The sequence below is a fragment of the Pseudorca crassidens genome, chromosome 1 (assembly GCF_039906515.1).
Source record: "Pseudorca crassidens isolate mPseCra1 chromosome 1, mPseCra1.hap1, whole genome shotgun sequence".
NCBI classification, from domain to species: Eukaryota; Metazoa; Chordata; class Mammalia; order Artiodactyla; family Delphinidae; genus Pseudorca; species Pseudorca crassidens.
Genome location: NC_090296.1, coordinates 81287942 through 81306778, shown reverse-complemented (window position 1 = coordinate 81306778; position 18837 = coordinate 81287942). Strand labels below are relative to the sequence as shown.

At 39.8% G+C, this 18837-nt stretch overlaps 1 protein-coding gene across 8 annotated transcripts in view; it reads left to right on the top strand.

Annotated features, from left to right (window-relative positions):
• Positions 1-18837, top strand: part of MEIS2 (Meis homeobox 2) — a 200754-nt gene that overhangs the window by 41525 nt on the left and 140392 nt on the right. The gene's annotated exons all lie outside the window — the stretch shown is intronic.

Sequence of the window (18837 nt, the reverse complement as noted above, 5' to 3'; positions counted from 1 at the left end):
CCACGAGAGATTCTCCTCAGTTTGAACTTTATCAGGGTCTACGCTTAATCAATAGGGTATTGGAAAAAGAATTAATTACTAAAGCAGAATAAAACAGCTGCATTTTAAACTAAGGATCCATCAATTCCGTAATCTTCCAGTTACAGGCTAGGTGCCGTGAGGATTTGACTCTGTGTAATGAGGAACCCGGGGAGTTTCCTCATGAACAGGCTGGGAATTCACATTAGCCTATTTCCAGCTATTTGTCATTAGTACAACTCATTTCTCTTCTCCTGCATTAAAACTTATGTTTTATGTCCCATGGAACCCACGAAAGCTCCACAGGCAGGGGAGGGAACGCGTGAAGGCAGAAATCATTGTCATCCAGAGAAAGAGTCTTCACCTTGCCTGGCCTCTTGCTTCTCTAACGTTCGGAGTGGACCCCGCTGCATGGTGCCCCGGGTGGGAGTCAGGGCCCTGCCTGTTGAAGACGTACTGGGTTGAACTCAGCCTGGAAATGTTTCATCTGTAATTTCCATAATGGTGGATTTCCAGGAGTGCTGAGGAGGGTTATGGGAGATGAATTAGGTTTTTAGTGAGCTCGTTAGGAAGCCAAACAGAGTTGAGACGGCGAGGCGGAGGCAGTGAGCGGGGCTGTAATCAGTTCTCGCTTTGTTCCTTGCCTTCGGGACATTTCTGGAAAACTTGGTGGCTGGGCGTCCAAGCCGGTGCTGAGCAGAGGCTGCCGTCCTGGTGGCTGACTTGTTGATTTGTAAACCTCTTAATTCATTTTTTTGGGTCCAATTTAATCTTTTCTTTCTGAAGGAAAATTAGTTGAATGTTGGCCCTCTTTGCACTATTCACCTCTTAAATTATGCTCATTTTGAAGAGCTTGTTATGCCTGAATAAACATGAAGTGACTTGGCATTTTCCCATCAGAGGCACACCCATTTTAACACCATGTATTTACCATTCCTGGAAATGTCTCATTAACTTCTGAAAATCTGCGAGCATGATATTTTGGGCTACTGTAACACACCTCTTGGCAGTCACAGAAGGCAGTGTGGTTAATGCCTCGTAATATCCATTTTTATTCTCACCATGAAGGAAGCCTCTCTATAGAAAATTGATGCAGTTTGCTCTGCTAATTTTCATGCTCATTCCAATTAATTTAACATGACCCAGATTTTCTTCCTCGGGCTCATCCTGACTAATTAGTAAAGCAACACCTAGAACAAGTTATGTTTAATAACATTGAGGAACACTAGTTGTGAGTGATTTTGATGCTAATAAAGATATTCACTTATGGGACAGATATTTTATGTCAATTATGGTATGTAATTTAGAAGTCCCAGTGTGCTGGTTGGAGTATGGAAAGGCTAGCAGATCACTACAGGAGATAGTAGTGTTTTTGAGACTTCCTCAGCACCTAAATAACCGCTGGGACCAATTACTTTATTTTTTATTTTTGGTAGAACCAGCGGGATTGTTAACTGATTCCATGGTAATGAAAGGGGTGGAGTTGCCTTACAGACCTGACCCATATTCACTGGGCCCGAGCTTTCAGTACTTACTGAACCTTAGCGAGAGAAGAAAAGCAATCCTGGGCATCAGAAAGCAGCATTTGTTCAGGGGGAAGGAGTGGTTTCTCCACCTCTGTGGTTGGGGTTCTTTTATCCCATTTTTGTCAGTGAGATGAATTAATTTTAGCGCTTCCAGCAAGGTTGAAGGTGGCAGTGGCAGTGGTGGATGGGTTCCAAAGTCAAGTAACATCTAGAACGGGATTGCTTGAGAGCTCTCTACTTTGTCACAAGGGAGACAGGTGAGGCTCTCCGATTAAAAAGAAAAAAGAAAAAAAAAAAAAAACACAGAGAAGAATTCTTATTTATTTCCCTTTTAATGAACATTTCTTTGGTGCCTGCTGTGGCCTAGTGCCTGTCCTCATGACACTTACAGGTCATGGTGAAACGTAAATTTCCTGTTAAATTGGTAGACCACAAACATTTTAGTGGACTGAATGATTCAGTAGGGTATAGAAATGTTATGAAGTTTCATGAGGCTGGCCGATTCTGGCTAAATGGGCTCAGGAGTCGCAGGGATGAGCCATCGTAGGCAGCAGTCTCTTGCAGTGTTTTAAGGGCACGGGTGTGAACCCAGTCTCAGCCACTTATTATTCATATGACCTAATTGCTTAACCCCTCCAAGCCTCGGTTTCTTCATGTGTAAAAGGAAAATCAACCCTGATAGGATGGTGAGAATTAAATGAGGTAAAGCATGTGAAGTGTTTAGCAGAGTGTCTGGAAGAGAGTAAGTACTCGATAAATATTATTTTTTATTAATGTTGCTGTTGTTATTATAGGAAACTTTAGAGTGAAAATTTCTCCAGAGACATATAATAGAATATACTCTGATCATTTCTCAATGCTAATTACTGTTGTTGAAGTTTGAAATTAGAATTGACAAGAATAGTTCCTTTTTCTGAATACTGTGAAGAGCCTTCTTGCTACATCCCTAGTTAAAAACACAGCAATGTCTCCCATGGCCTAATTGTCTGTTGGTAAGTTTTTTGTGTGTAACTTCATTGGTTGCTCATAGGCTAGGGTTTCCTTTACTAGTGTTTATTTTCACTTTACCTTTTTATCTATTCAGTATGAAAAGAGAAAATGATTGAAGGGATTTGTAAGAGTGAGGCTAGACATATTGGTAAAAACAAGTACATAGAAAAGTAGAAAAAGCAAAAGAAACAACCAAGTTGATGATTGATAGTAAAGCTGGAAATATTGCTTTTATGAAATTGCCTTTTTGGTAGGTTAGAACTGGTCAAATATTAGCAATTTCAGATGGTTCAACCTAATAATATTTATAGATTACAAGGAGTTACCAAAATGTTAACCGGATGTACTTGGTTTATCTGTTAAATGGGGATAATAGGATATGCCCCTTACACTTTGTTGTAGTGATCAAGAGTTGGAAAAAAGTGTTTGAAAGCTGAAAAATCATTATGTAAATGTAAGGTATTTTTATCCAAGACCACACGTTTCTAAGTCCGGGACACAAGTCGCACAACAGTTAGGTAATTATTTTCCTAATATTTTGTGGTCGATGTATAGAGGATGTCAACTCCACTTTCCACCAGCACGATACATCAACTGTAGAAAAACTAGGTATTTTAGTGGGAAAATTATAGATTCAAAAAATACAGTTTCAAAATGGAGTAATCCTCAAAGTTACATAGTTCTTGTCATGTTTCTGGTCATTTAGATAATATACCACTTTTGAGAATTTCTAATTTGCTTTAGAATCTTGGAATTTTAACATAAAGTAAGACTCGGGATATAAATACTAGAGGAAGTCATTATCAATTTCAGTGGCTCTTCATGATGTGAATCAGACAGTTATCATTTAGCTGTGCTGAGACCCTGTGTTAGGAATAGTTTTACAATTATGAAATGAAGTTGGCCACCTCTTTGGTGATTACTGACTGGTGGTAGAAATTGTGTTGTACTGGGTCAGCAGTGAATTCCTCACTCAAATGATGTCGAGTCAGCTGGTTTTTAATTTGTTATCTTCTCAAGAGTGCATTCACCGACTTTATCACTGAGAAGAATGACTCCCTAGCCTAGTGTGATCAAGATCCGGAAATTCGCTGCATCAGCATATTAAGGTTGGACTGCCGCTTGATTGGTGGCTCTGAGATCTGATCTTACAGCAAAGATGTCAGTTCTCTCTTGCGATGGTTTGCCACAGGTATATGAGTAAACCTACTGAGAGACAGACCCTTTTCTTTTCCTCCTGGGAAATGGTTGAACAATGTTTTCTTTCAAACAAAGACCTTTGCAGCTCCTGTTTTATCAGCCAACACGGCCCGACTAAAGTTCACATTGGTGCCCTCAAGTTGTTCGTCTTCATGACAAAGTGCAGGGGTATGCTATGACAAACTAATAACTGCCTGGCCTTCAGCTCCTGGTCTTCCTGTAATTGGACGGCAATCAGATGTGGTAATATTTCCTATGTAGTGGCAAACGTGGCCTTTTGCTTTTGTGCCATTTTGAAGTATGAGCTCTGGAAGAATGAGGAAAAGATTATTTTTCTTAAGCAAATGTGTTTTTCAGCCAGTGGTGACTCTGTTTGCATAGGGGTTTTTTTTATTTTTTTTTTAATGTGAATGAGTCATTAAAAAGAAATGAAAGAAGGAAGGAAAGAGTAAGAATGAAATTGAACTATTATTCGTTATCTGACGTGAGCCAAATATCACATACCTCCAAATTCAGATGAATCACTTGGCCATGATCAGGCATTAGTAAGTACCAGTTACCCAGGTTCAAAGCCATAAAGCACTGTTCTCCCCACAGTCTACTTTTTTTAAAAATATGAATTCCATTCCATATGGGAGTAGAGGCTGTGTTGTGAAATAGAGTTCATAGACTTGAGTTGAAGATCCAGCTCTGTTACCGACTAGCCACGTGACTTTAGGCAAGTTTCTTAACCTGTCTGGCTTCACTTTCCAAAGATACTAAAGTGATTAAAATACTGAACTCTGAACTATCCTGTGGATGAGAGGATACCTATTGTACCTGGCACTTCCAAGGTGCTCCACAAATGTTAGTTCTGTATTTATACAAAGGATTCACGGATTATCTGAAGGTATGGAGCTGGTTGACAAGGGTTAATATTCATTCTATATTTCCCATTCATTTTTAATCTTAAGGGCGCTCAGAGTCTTTCATAACGGTGTCATTTTCCTCTGAAATTGACTAAGATCTCCAGTGTTAGACCTTCTTATGATTAGGAGGAATGGGTTAATACTGAATTTCCCAAAAGAGTTTTAAAAGTGGCTTAAGAATTATTTCTATTACCTTCTTGACTATTATTGGTACTTTTTTTGTAACCTGAGTAGTTCTTTGTTAACAGTATTTATCATAATGGGATTTGACCAATGGAGAAAAATGCTTTTGAGTCAAATCTGCAAAGTGCATTTTGACCATCTACTTTACATCTTCATGAAGTTAAAGAAAATAGTATAAATCAACAAGTTTATAAATATCATGATGGGCTTCTCCCCATAGCATATTTCAATTGCTGCCCTAAATCATTTCATACTTTCAGAACTTCACTGCAAAAACTGGGAGAATCCCCACTCCTACACCTCTGTATTGTAAGCTGTATTTTCTTTTTTTTTCTTTGTTTTTTGCGGTACGCGGGCCTCTCACTGTTGTGGCTTCTCCCGTTGCGGAGCACAGGCTCCGGAAGCGCAGGCTCAGCGGCCATGGCTCACGGGCCCAGCCGCTCCGCGGCATGTGGGATCTTCCCAGACCGGGGCACGAACCCGTGTCCCCTGCATCGGCAGGCGGACCCTCAACCACTGCGCAACCAGGGAAGCCCTGTAAGCTGTATTTTCCACTAAAATCTGTTTTATGCCAAATAACAGGTTTATGGAGATTTAACTATAATCTGCTTAACATTATTTTTATCAACTTTCTTGAGGTACAAGTTTCATACTAAATTCACCCATTTAAGGTATACAATTTAATGAGTTTTGACAGTTGTGTACACCTATGAGACAAGCACCATAATCAAGATACTGTACATGTCTATCACCACCCAGAAGCTTCCTTGTACTCCTTTTTAGTCTATCCCTCCCTCTGTGTTTGTCCTCAGTCAACCACTGATCTGCTTTCCATTTGTTTGCATTTTATAGAATTTAATATATTTGGAATCATATAGTATGTAGTTTTTTATTTGGCTTCCTCTATTTAGGGCCATGACTTTGAGATGTGACACATTGTATGTGTCAGTAATTTGTGCTTTTTTATTGCTGAATAGTATTTCAGTGTATGGATATACCACATTTCGTCTATCCTTTCATATTAGTTCATTTTAAGAATGGAAATAACTAGCATTTATTGATCCACCTTTGATGTGTTAGGTACCGTGTGAGGCTAGATGTCATGTATAAAGTTTCTAAGCTTGTTAATAAGTGTAAAGCACCTGGTACAAGATAGGGATTTAATAATTACTCTTATTACTTCATTTAATTTTCATAATTAACTTATTGGGGATGTATAACTCTTCCCATTTCATAGATGAGGAAACTTAGGTTTAGAGGGTTAATCTCTCGACCAAGGTCATACTCAGCCAGTAAGGAATAGATCTGGAAATTCAATACAAGATCTCTTTTATCACCCAGCTCATGCTTCTTCCATTGCATCAACATTTTCCCCCAAGGGTATGTTCCTCTGTGATTATGTGTGGATGGGGCTGAGGGACAGAGTGGAGGGGCAAGCAGTATGTTAGAAGTGAGCCTCCAAAGGAGGCTACTACAAACAGAGTAGTAAAGCTGCCCCCCAAAATACAATAAAGTCAGAAATTTAGAAGAAGAGTGAACCAAGTATGTAGGGCACTTTTCCAAACATAGGACACCTCTATCACTAATTATCTCTTTCAATAAAGTTGCTTCTTCCAGGCAGTGTATCTTATAGGAAAATGTCTTTGAAATTTATAAAACATTAACTCTATGACCAGTTTTCAACTCTTAGAGACCAACATTCGTAGATAGCTTCTGTTTCCAAGTTTTAGATATAAATGCACAAAGAATAAAACATATTCCAAGGAATATTAGAGTTATCCATCCATTCATTTAATTAAAGTTTAGGTATATACTACACCCATAACATTATACAAAGTTCTAAGAATGTTATGAAAAAAATAAAAGATACGGTGCCTGACTTGAAGAAGCTTATGTAGAAGAAATGTAGTTGTGTGTGTGTGTGTTTGTGGAAGTCTTCTGGAGATATTCTGATAGCTAAAGTAATCCTTGAAAGAGGTAAATAATTAGGACTAGTGTTCTGCTGTAATCAATAGGATTGAGAGTGAAGAAGAATTAAATTCATTACCGTATTAAGGTCAGTCTACTTTCCATCAATGCGTATCTTTGTAACCTAAACAGTATAAAATCCATCCCAAATGTTTTTGAGTACATATGTCTGTCCATATGTAAGGTGCTAAGATGACATTATTAAGTGGCCTAGAAATCACATTGTTTTGAAGCAATTCAGAAAAGATTATGGATACCTTCAAACTCAGCTGCTAGACTTTTATACTTTGTCCAGCATGCTGTTTTTTGTTTGTTTGTTTGTTTTTTTGCGGGACATGGGCCTCTCACTGTTGTGGCCTCTCCCGCTGCGGAGCACAGGCTCCGGACGCGCAGGCTCAGCGGCCATGGCTCACGGGCCCAGCTGCTCCGTGGCATGTGGGACCCTCCCGGACCGGGGCACGAACCCGTGTCCCCTGCATTGGCAGGTGGACTCTCAACCACTGCGCCACCAGGGAAGCCCCCAGCATGCTGTTTTGAATAAGGAAGCAAAATATATTCATTTAAAAAAATATAACGGCTTTATTGAGATATAATTCACACAGTATATGATTTCACCCATTTAAACTGTACAATTCGTTGGTTTTTAGTATATTCACAGTTGTGCAACCGTTACCATGATCAATCTTAGAATATTTTCATCACCCCAAAAGATTATATACTCGTTAGCAGTCATTCTCCATTTAAAGTGTACTTTTAAAGGGCCTCGTGTCTGTGGTTTTTTAGTCCATGGGCTATATGAAGAATAGTCAATTTACTGTATCTTAGATTATTCTTACTAAGCTGTCACATTATGTTTCCCCATAGGACTATCACATGTATGTTGTGGATATCTATTTACATTACGTTATAAAAATATACCTGCTTGTTCTCAAATCGTAGTAGATTTATTTAAAACAATCATAATAAGTAAACTTTTTACTTTTACTTGTTACTTTAAAAAGTAACAGTAGTTACTTTTTAAATGTTAGCAATTTAGTTTATAAACTTGTTAAACAAAAACCCAAAGTTTTATTAGGAAACTCTGTTGTGTGAAAATGTGCTTTGAAAAATGTACAAAATATAATTTTCTAATAAATAATGCACATATTCCACTTATGATATCTTAACAGTTTAAAAATATTCACCTAAAACCAGTTATCAACTTCACAGGTACTATTGTTCTTTTTTCTATATGTAGAAAACTTTCCAAAGGGAATGTTGATAGATAGTCTAATCTGTTTTCTTAGTAAGCATTATTATTATCACAGAGGTGGCTAGCTTTTGTTTAAAGTTAAAGGATTTTTGTTCTGAAATTATTTAACAATGTCAGCTGCAAAGTTGTACTTTTGTTAAAATATTCCATTGTTTTCATTTTACAGTAGTTGAGAAAGTGGAAGCAATATTCAAAAAGTCTTTTTTGTTGTTGTTCTGCTATTTGAAATGGTATCTACAGATATAAATTCACAGAGAAATACCATATTAAGAATTCAAACTGATCAACTGATATTATAAAAATGTATTGTCCCTACTTTTGTCTTAGATAGCAAATATGATAATGAAGTAAGGATCCTAAAAATTGAATGAAATAATTTCTGCTACAGATAGAACTTTGCTTTTTTGTTATTCCCCCTAATGAATTTTATTATTGGTTGATACTTAATGTTTCATTTAATATTAAAGTATGCTAAGAGAGATAGTAAGACATAAAATCCTATAGTTGACGATAAAATGAGAACATTGTTATTGTTACATACTGAACATACAGATTTAATATAATTAATACATTCTTGGAAGCAGACCAATTGTATTCTAGTTTCGTATAAAATGTTAAAAATGCAGTTTATAAATGGTCTTTTGTAGGAAATTCTTTTTGCAAATATAAAGGCCATATCTTTCCTTGAAAGACCTGTTGATTTGGAGATGTTAGCCAGCTATCTTTACTAAAACACTTTACAATGCTAAAAATAGTCCACTTCAGTTAAATATGGATATTTTAAAAAAGAAAATCCCAGTTAGACTGCAACAGAAGGACTTTTGTGTGACAATATTTTGCATGATTAAAAATTTAAACAGAATAACAGCTATTTATATTTACAGTTACATGAGAGTAATTACTAAAGCAGACAAAATACTTAGAGCATAATTTAATAATGTTTTCCTCTCGCAAAGGTGCCAAAATTGTTATTTGCATAATTTTCACAATTTGTACTGAAACATAGCTAACTGAAATTGGGAAGTCATCTCTCCCCAACCACCTTTTTTCTTTTATAGGAGATGTGGGAAAGAGACTCATACATCATAACAACCCATTTTTGTATAATTTCCCATAAAAATCATGACCCTTGTGTCAAACCATTAGGTGAAAGAGATGTGTTCCATTCATACTTTCTCTTTTAGAGTCTTTCTTTCAATGACCAGCCTCAGTCCAACTTCAAGGCTCCTAATTATAACATTTACTGGTTCAAAGATTAACCTTCTGAGAGGGGCATTCTGGGCTGTTGGTAACTTGATCAGCTTGGTCTTCTCTTGGTCTCTCTCTCTTTCTGGTTCTTTGTATTGCAGGAGGGAGATGATGGTATCTGGCACATTCCTAGGATGACTTGAAGATAGCAGCCTACTGTGTTTAGGGCTGAAAGATTGTGAACTCTGTTAGCTGAAATGCCACTCTGGGGAGGCAAACAGAACATTAAAAAAGCTTTAGCTGTAGGCAGTGTAATGCAAGGAGAGTCAAATTTGAGAGCTGGGACTCGAGTGGACATTTGTCCATGCTTTCCACCTTAATAAAATCTGAGTGTTACTAACTGTGGAAAGGGCATTTGAGAGATCACTAAAAATGAATCATTAGAGTGCCCAGAAGAGCTTTATTATGATGTCCTGTGAATAACTTTGGAACCTACTCTGTACTTTTATAGGTGCTTACCAGGTAACTGAGGAACAAGTACATTCTATTATCCTCTACTACAGAGATTAGGCAATCTGCTGAATTATAAAGAAAAAGGAATTTACTTTTCTACTGGATTCAGTCAATATCCTTTAGAGAATTCTGTGGGAGGCTAGGGGAATAGATATCCTTTATTGAAATATTTAAAAATTTTTACTAGTATATATAGAATGGATAAACAACAAGGTCCTACTGTATAGCACAGGGAACTGTAATCAATATCCTGTGATAAAGCATAAAGGAAAAGAATATGAAAAAGAATGTATATATATGTATAACTGAATCACTTTGCTGTATAGCAGAAATTAACACAACATTGTAAATCAACTATTCTTGAATTAAAAAATTTTTTCAAGTGAAATTTTATCTATATATATAAATTATGAAATATATATATATTTCAATGAGAGAAATCAACTTAAGTGAAGCATAAATTAGAAATACATATACATTTCAGATGAGAGTAACCAGCTTCAGGGAAGCACAGGCTAAGAGTTTGGAAGCTTTCTTGTTCACTTCTGCTATAAAGGATTAGAGGGTTCCAGTCAATAAACAAAGCCATTTTATGGCTCCTGACGGGTAAATTGAGGGGACTGATTTGGTCAAGGACCAGTATGAGGATGTTTCTGTTCAACAGTTAACAGGATTCAACATGATATGGAAAATACAGGCGTGCAAAACTATACTACGACGCTCACGTTGCCAGCTAAAGCCTAAAACACTGCCACATTTACATATGTGTCCATCTGTCTGTTTTTACACTTTATTTTTCCAACCAGTGGGTGAAGTGGTTTTCATCCAAGCTGCAGTCTGAATTTTTTTTTTCACCCACCACTTTCCGTTCTATCATATAGCTGCATATTTTAAAGTGCATGTTATTTGTCTCTGGACACACATTTACTTGCACAGCCTTGGCTGGGTTTTCGTGTCTCTTCTGGAAGGTTAGCTCATCTTCTCCGGCCTGAGCTTTGCAGCGGCCTGCACCGGGCCAGGTTGTCTCGGGATCACTGAGTTAGGGCGCAGTTTGTCGCCTTCTCCAGGTGGCAGAAATCCCCCAGCGCAGGCCGGGCCAGCGGCCAGGGCCACAGTCCAGCCGAGCCAGTGAGAATGGAACTGCTTTCGGTCTCTTCAGTGGAGAGCCTGCGTAAATCCTGTGTAAATAGAGGGAGGAGAACAAAGAATGAGCCCCTACAGCTCAGAGCATTTGGAGCCATTTGGGGCTGAATTTGCTAAATGCTGCTTATACAGCCTGAAAAGTTGAAGAGAAAGGAGCTTAAAATCCCCTCTTTTTTTCCCTTTTTGCTCATACCCCGGGGGGAGGGTGTTCAGGACCAGGGAAGCCTGAGGTAAGCCGATGAAGACTTGTTTTTTCAGTGCTCTTTTGAGTGTGAAAAAGGTGGCCTGGGTCACTGTCCTCTCTTTAATGTCGGAAAACCCACACAGTTAGTAAATGTTGCATGTAAACGAAAGCATTTCACCTCTCCTGCTTCCCTCCATGCTAGTGGGCCATGAACCAGTCACTTGAAAAATCACAGAAAAATTTCACTTTAACGTGTCCAGACAGTTAAGCACAGCAGGAGAGTAAAAGAGATCAGTAATTAGCAGGTCTCACCCCACCTCTCTCCCCTCGCCCTCCCCACATTTCTGGGTCTGTAGCTTCCCCCTCCCCCCAACCTCATCTGGTGTGAAAAAGGTAAATTGCAGATTTACTTTGAGGATGGTTCTTGGAAAGCAAGCGTTGTAAGGCTAGAGTCTAACATAGAACTGGGCAAAGGCAGCTGCTTCTTCTTCTCCTTCTTCTTCTCCTTCTTCTTTTTGCCTCTTATTGAAAACCCTGATTCAGATTTCTCAGTGGGATGTCCTATGTTAAACTCCTGGAAGGTAGTCCCTGAAAGAAAGTATCTTTTGACTCAGTACATTTTAATCCTGTTTTCAAAGTACCATATTAAAGGGAAAAAAGCATAAAGAAATGATGACAGAAAATGAGTTTCCAAAGAGCTTTGTGTTGCAGTTCCATGGCTACAGGATACTTCATTTTTTAACTGTAATCCTCCGAGTAATCTGAACAGCCTGGGCAAGGGGCAGCCACTCTCTCCCAGCAGTCTCTCTTCCCCGTTGGATTTGGGCAGGTTTGAGAAATGGAGCACCGTTTTCAAAAAAAAAAACCAATATATGACACGTGTCTCAGACATGTAAGGATCATCTCTGAGGAGGGCCATGCCCTCCTGAGCAGTAAAACACTGGGCATGATACACCCAGTGCTTCTAGAGTAGGAAGAGTGGTGTGAGGGAGCCCGAGGCTGGGTGGCTGGGTTACCAGAGCCAAGGACTCCCTTCATGGACCTTCTTCAAAGCAGGTGACATTCTCATAGGGGCCTAATAATATGTCTCAAGGCTCTTGCTGCCAATTTGTCCATCCCACTAACATTTGACTGTTTACTCTGTGTCAGGGCTCGGGAGTCAGGGCCCCTGCCTTGAAGAAGCTCACAGTCAAGCAGCACAGACAACTTAGTAGACAGATAAATTGCAAAACAGAAAAGTAAATATAGCAGAGGCAAGGAACAAACTGCTGAAGAAATCAAAAGCATAGTATACCAGCTCTTACTGGGAAATAGAGAAAGCTTTACAAAGGAGGTTCCTTTTTTTGGGTTTTGAAATTTGAATAGGAGTTTGCCTGGGCAAAGAAGAATGGGAAGGAGTAAAAAAATGAAGACAAAGGGCATTTTTGGCCAAGGGCACAGGGCTAAAGGCATGGAATTTTGAAAGATCCCTTGGCTCAGAAAAGTTCTTAAAGTTAAACAGATACTCCTATTTCAAAATCATATTTAATTTGAACTTTAGGTCTACAGGGAACAATAACAGTCCTGCAGATAATGGACATAACTGTAAAAATATGCATCTGTTTGTTTCTTGGTTCATAGTTACTTTTAAGTGTGCTGTCGCCCACTGTCTCTTTAGTTCATGAATGTGAGTATATAAGGCCTCACTCTTGGGGTTTGTTTCTTGAGCAGTGAGGGCTAACCGAGAATCTAGCTTCACTTTTCACCTCTTCTTGTCTTCCTGGCAGCCTAAGGGAGAGGATAGAGGTTGTGAGCATGGGCTTTACAGGACAAGCACCTCTCTGCCACTTCCTGACTGTGTGACCTTTGACAAGTTACTTAATTCCTTTGAGTTTCAGTTTTCTTTATATATAAAATGGAATTGATAATAGTAGTTATTTCATTCATTTGTTGTGAAGATTGGAACATTGCAAGTGTCCAGTGAAAGTTACTTGTGATAATGAGGATAATGAAAGTGACAACAGTATTGATAAGGAAGAGGAGGATACTGTATTCTAGTGAGACAGAAATGGTGTAGAAAAGGGACTACCCTATTGAACATTAAACACTAACATTTAAGAATTCTAGGGCTTCCCTGGTGGCGCAGTGGTTGAGAGTCCGCCTGCCGATGCAGGGGACACGGGTTCGTGCCCCGGTCTGGGAAGATGCCGTGGAGCGGCTGGGCCCGTGAGCCATGGCCGCTGAGCCTGCATGTCTGGAGCCTGTGCTCCGCAACGGGAGAGGCCACAGCAGTGAGAGGCCCGCGTACCACAAAAAAAAAAAAGAATTCTATAAACTTGTATATGTATATATATGTGTATGTATATATGACTATAGGCAAAAATGTGCAGTTCATCTACAAATATATTTGGATACTTATGTACAAATTAGTGAATTCTTTGAAAAAGGTAACAATATAATTTATATACTTAAAATTTATAATCAGACATACAAATATCTATATATTCATGAATACACCTAAGTTCTGGAAGTAGGTTGGAAGATATGTGTGTGTGTCTGAAATTAGTGAATTTACATTGCCCAAAATAAAAATGATTATAGTGAGTTTCTATTTATCAAAAAAGAGAAGGGAAAAAAAACTCATGTTCTTTCAGGCGAGATATCACTCTTTTTTACAGTATATATTTTATATGAACATGTTTAACTATTAAACGTTGTCCAAAACTGAGAGAAGTGAGGATTAAATAATGTGCCACCGACTTACTCAAAAGAAGTATAAATGCTATTAACCAAAACATGTATTCATTTGTCCTAATATTTCTCTGAAAATACAGTACTGAGAGGTTACTTTCAGATGTTTGTGATTTGACAGGGTGCCAAATGTCACAGAAGCCTTATTCTATCTTTAAAAAGTGACTTTAAGGCAGGGAATCCATCACTTTAGTTACAGCTCCGTGAAGTAGTTCATAGTACTGCACAGTGATGACATCACAGCCTTGAGATCCTGACTGTATGGACAGTAGATGCTCAAATATTTATAGCATCTCTGGGCTCTGAAGGTCAGTCTGGTGCTGTCAATACAAGGGCCTCCACTTGGACCCACAATAAACCCATTAGAAAAATCCCGAGTCTCAAAGTCTCTTGCTGTACTGAATATATCTAAAGACGGTACAGACACTGGCTTACTTGTGAGAGAAAAGTTTGCACATTTCTGTTTGAACCTGGACCAGCCTGGACCAGTTCTAGCTCAATCCCAGCCCCTGGGCCCTAGATCTAATCTCTCCTCTGCACTTAGACCTTTACCTGTAGGATCAAGCCTGGTTTGATAACAGAGTTCAAATGAGGTAATGCTTTGAAAAGTGAAAAATAACTTACAATATGTGAGAATACCAGTGGTAGTAACACTGGACTTGGAGTTACCTGGACTCTGGTTTATCCTAGATCACATGTAGCTGTGGAATCTTAGGCAACGATTTATCCTCTTGGCCTCAGTTTCTTCACGGATAAATGTCGGGGCTGTTTTTCGGGGGAGGTAGGGAGGTGGAATAGGAAGAAAAAGATGGACTAGGACCCTCTTGACTGTTGCGCTTGCCCTCTATTTCTGATAGGGCAGAAGGCCACATCCCAGTGGTATTGGACTCATCGTAGCACATCATCACTGTTTGTATCGCTTCTTTATTCCAAGCCAAGCAGTTGATGTCTAAAATATAGACAGATTTTTGGCTAAATGGGGTTAAGACATTATGCTGATGAAAGGAAGTGGTGTCCTTTTGCCTGGGCAGTTTTTATGGCCAAGAATTGTATGGATTGGGAATTTCTGCTTAGAATCATCTGAGGATCCTCTCATCATGTGCCCATATCTTTCCTTGATTCACTGGCTACATAGCTACAGAAATGGATTTTGCCTGCACCTGGACACCCATGGTATCCCAGGATTAACTTCCTTGCACCTAGACTCCCTCAGTATTGCTCCTCTAGGTAGGTGTAGACTGGGGCTGCTTCCCCTGGCAGTGCCTTGTTCTGAGCATAGTGTGCTCAGCTATGGAAAGCATCTGTGACCTTCTCCTCCAGAGCATGGGTGTAAATCCAGCTGGAGATGCTCTCAAAGTACCTCAGAGTCTTGAAACAGGTGGAGGACCCAGAGATTAGATTCAGGCCTTTAGACAACCACCACCAGGGGTAGGGGGCTAAAGGGATATTCTCTGTGCCCTCCAACAGTGCTTCTCAAACTTGAGTGTCATCAGAATCACCTGGAGTGCTTAGTAACCCTCAGATTGTCTGGCCCCATCCCTGGAGGTTCGGATACGGTGGGTCTGGGGTGGGTCCAAGAATTTGCATTTCGCGCAATTTCTTTGCCACTGCTAATGGCGCTGGTCCGCATTTTGAGAGCCAGTGTTCTACAGCTTGTTTCTTCCTGTTTAACCCTCACCATCAGAAGATAAGGTGGGGCTACCTTGTGTTGGCCGGTACCTGTGACGGAGAGCACCACAGCTTTCCCACAGTGAATAAGGCCCTGGCCAGAGTGTAGTTTCTCACCGTGACCACTAACCCCATTTGTGGCAGTAGAATAGAATTTTAACTATTCACCTGTTCTTGAGGTTGCATCTTATCTCAAATTAGAAGGTCATCTAGTTCGGTGGCTTCCAAAAGCCAGTTTAAGAACCAGTGCTAGGCTGATTGTGTAACCAAACCCAAGGAACTTGTTAAAAATACAAATTCTTTGTCCCTGCCCCAGGATATTTTGATTTAGTAAGTCTGGGATAAGGCCTGGGGACCTGTGTTTTTTACAATCTCCCCTGATAATTTAGTCCACTTCAAAGGTATCTATCCACAGGCCTTGAGTATTTCTTTCCATGGTCACACACAGTGCGTTCAGTAACACGCAGCTATTTTGAGTATCTTTGCCCCAAACTTAGACTGTGCCTTTAGTCAAGGGATTAGCAACCTTTTAAAAGAAGCATGCCCAGTAGTTCTTTATTTAGTTTTTCCCCATCAGAGATGGCAATGCTGGTGCAATGGCCTTGGGTCAGCCCTTTAAAAAGGCTCTAATGGGCACTGAGTTATTCAAAGAAGTGCCATTCCTGGCACGTTCGGAAGTGACTACCTGCACTCGGGCCGCCCACCCAGCCCCTTTGGGACCATGAAGAGTGCAGTCGCCCCAGTGTGGGATTATCAAAGAGAGGGGAGGGCCCTTGAATAAACTCATTGATAAGTTTAGCCCTTTACTCATGCAGCAGACCATCACTGGGTGTCCACTCTGGCTCAGACATGAAGGTGTGCTCTCAGGATAAAAAGATAAACAAAACACAGTTCCTGCCCACACCATGTATCCCACACTTCTGAGTCCTAACTTCAGATGCTTAGATACATGCCATTATCTCTTTTTCCTCCTCTGACACGTGCATCTGTGCCCGTATACACACTATTTTCGGCATAGAAACTCATTTGGCACAGATGCCAAGGATTGCCAACGCAGCCCTAAAACAGGGAAACAATGTCCACTTTAAGGGTTACTTTAGTATCATCTGCACAGTTTTGTTTTAGGTTGCAGATCACACAGTTGCCTTTTAAAATTTTTCTTTTAAAAGAAAAATTGCTGTTGTTAGTCCTCTATGCTAGAGTCGGTTCACAATCCGTTGGAGGAAAAAACAAATTTATTGTGTGTTTGGAGAAGAAAATTCCTATCTTTATAGAGGTGTAAACACTAATATTAATTTAAAAATCTCTTGTCTAGTATCCGGTTATTATAAAAATAGGTGCATTTTTCTTTACAATTATTTGTCACACTGGATCCAAATTCAGATATTTTACAACGTTTATATACATTTATATAAAATGGACCGCTTTATATTAAAATGCATGTAATGCTCCTGTCTTCTCCAGTTTAAGTCAGTCATCAAAGGAGGCTCACTCCAGCTCTATTTTTTTTCTTGAGCTAAATATAGTGAATCATATAGTTTGAAGGTGTTACCAGCCCTCTCTGCTTTTAAGCAAGAGAAAATGCACTGTGGAAACCCTGTCTCTCATTTTTAAGGTCATTGATTGGGTTAAAAAGGCAAATGCCTTTTTTTGTTGAACTTCCTTCAATTAAGCCGATAACCTTTTAAAATAAGTATATTCAAGGAATCTATCAAAAAAAGCTAAATGAGATTTTTAACAAAATCCTGACAATTTCAGCTTAAACATATACACAGAAACCATATGTGCTTAGGAAGAAATATATACACACAGGCATTGTTTACAGTGTGTGTTTTTATATTTGGAAGACATTGAAGGAAGAGCCATTCCATACATACATTATCTGAAATGTACATCCAGATAGCCCACATAGATTTTTCCATCCAGAGACAAAGATATCTTTATCCGTGGTAGGTCGACAGACAGACTGACTTCAAACTTGCACTTGCAGTGTGGGTTTTTTCCCCTCATCTCCGGGTACTGCTTTTCAAAATCGCCTCAGGCTATAGAACAGCACCTCAGATCCCCAAGGCCCACTGCCTGGCTCCTAATAGCCACTCTCCATCTGTGTCACATGAACAGCTGATGAGATCGCTTCAGTGTCTGTATTTTGGAGAGCATATCCACCCAGGTTAAAATGCTAGGGTTGCCAAGGAGCAGTCAGAAGCCATTAGTGTGGGTGAGAATTTGCCTTGCAGCAGTTCTTTGGCATGGTGGAAAGTGTGTATGCATGTCCCTGCTTGAGCGTGTGTGTGTGTGCGTGTATGTGTGTGTGTGTGTCTGTCCTTGTGCAAGTGACCCCCTCGTGTACATGGTTGTGTAGGGAGGGTAGACAGATGAAGACTCGACTCCATCTAACCAGTGTTCAAAAGTCAAATGCCTTTGTTTCCCTGTACTCTGATTAGTTCTTTGACTACTTGGGGTCCTTTCGACTCACTTTTCCTTTTTTTTTTTAATCATAACAGACGGCAAAGAAAAAGAGAACAGCAACTTCGGGGTCATGCTCTAGTGTTTGGGCAGATGGAAGGGAGCTGCTTTGCCTTGGGGCAGGGTGGTTGTAATGAAGTGGCCTGTCAGTCTGTAAATAGTGAGGGTCATCTCTTCCATGTGATGGAGGGTATCGCATTGCAGTGAAAATGGAAATGTCAATAAAATTAATCTGCCAGCTCTTTGTGTGGCTTTTCTGCTTCTCTGGCCAAAGAAGGTTGAGAGTTTTTGTGGTGCGAAAGGAAAAGAACAGGTAGAGGGAAGCCCACCAAGCAGACGGGACAGGTTAGGAGGCGAGGGGCCTGTGGCAGGATATCCCATGTGGCCCAATCCAGGAGGAGGGAGCTGGTCTGGGAATGAGCTGGTGGATCTATAGCATTTCCCTGGGAAGCTGCGGAGCGTCTAGCTCTGGCTACATTGAGCACAGAGTTTATTGTTTTAGGCTTTCTTGGACAAGGTTTTTACTTAGCATGGGATTTATGGCATTTACTGCTAATGAATGTCTATTCTTAAATTACAAAAACCCCCATCTCAGTGCAATTCCCAGATGTCCTTCCAGGACCCTGGCTTCTTAAACACCAGCAGGGAGCATAAACTCTCCACTTCTCTGTTTTCCTCTTTCGTGTGGCTCCAGGCTAATGATGTGCAAGGAAAACACAGCCATCTATAAAGCCCCAGTGCTGTCCCCGTATTCTTCATTTATTTTGCATTTGATTATGCCACAAGTCGGATCTTGTTTCTTTCCTTTTTTTAAAGTTATTAGTTCAAATATTAATGTAGGGATATGGCATATATTGCTACTCTTGATTGATGCCTTCCCAAAAACAGGAAGACGTGCTC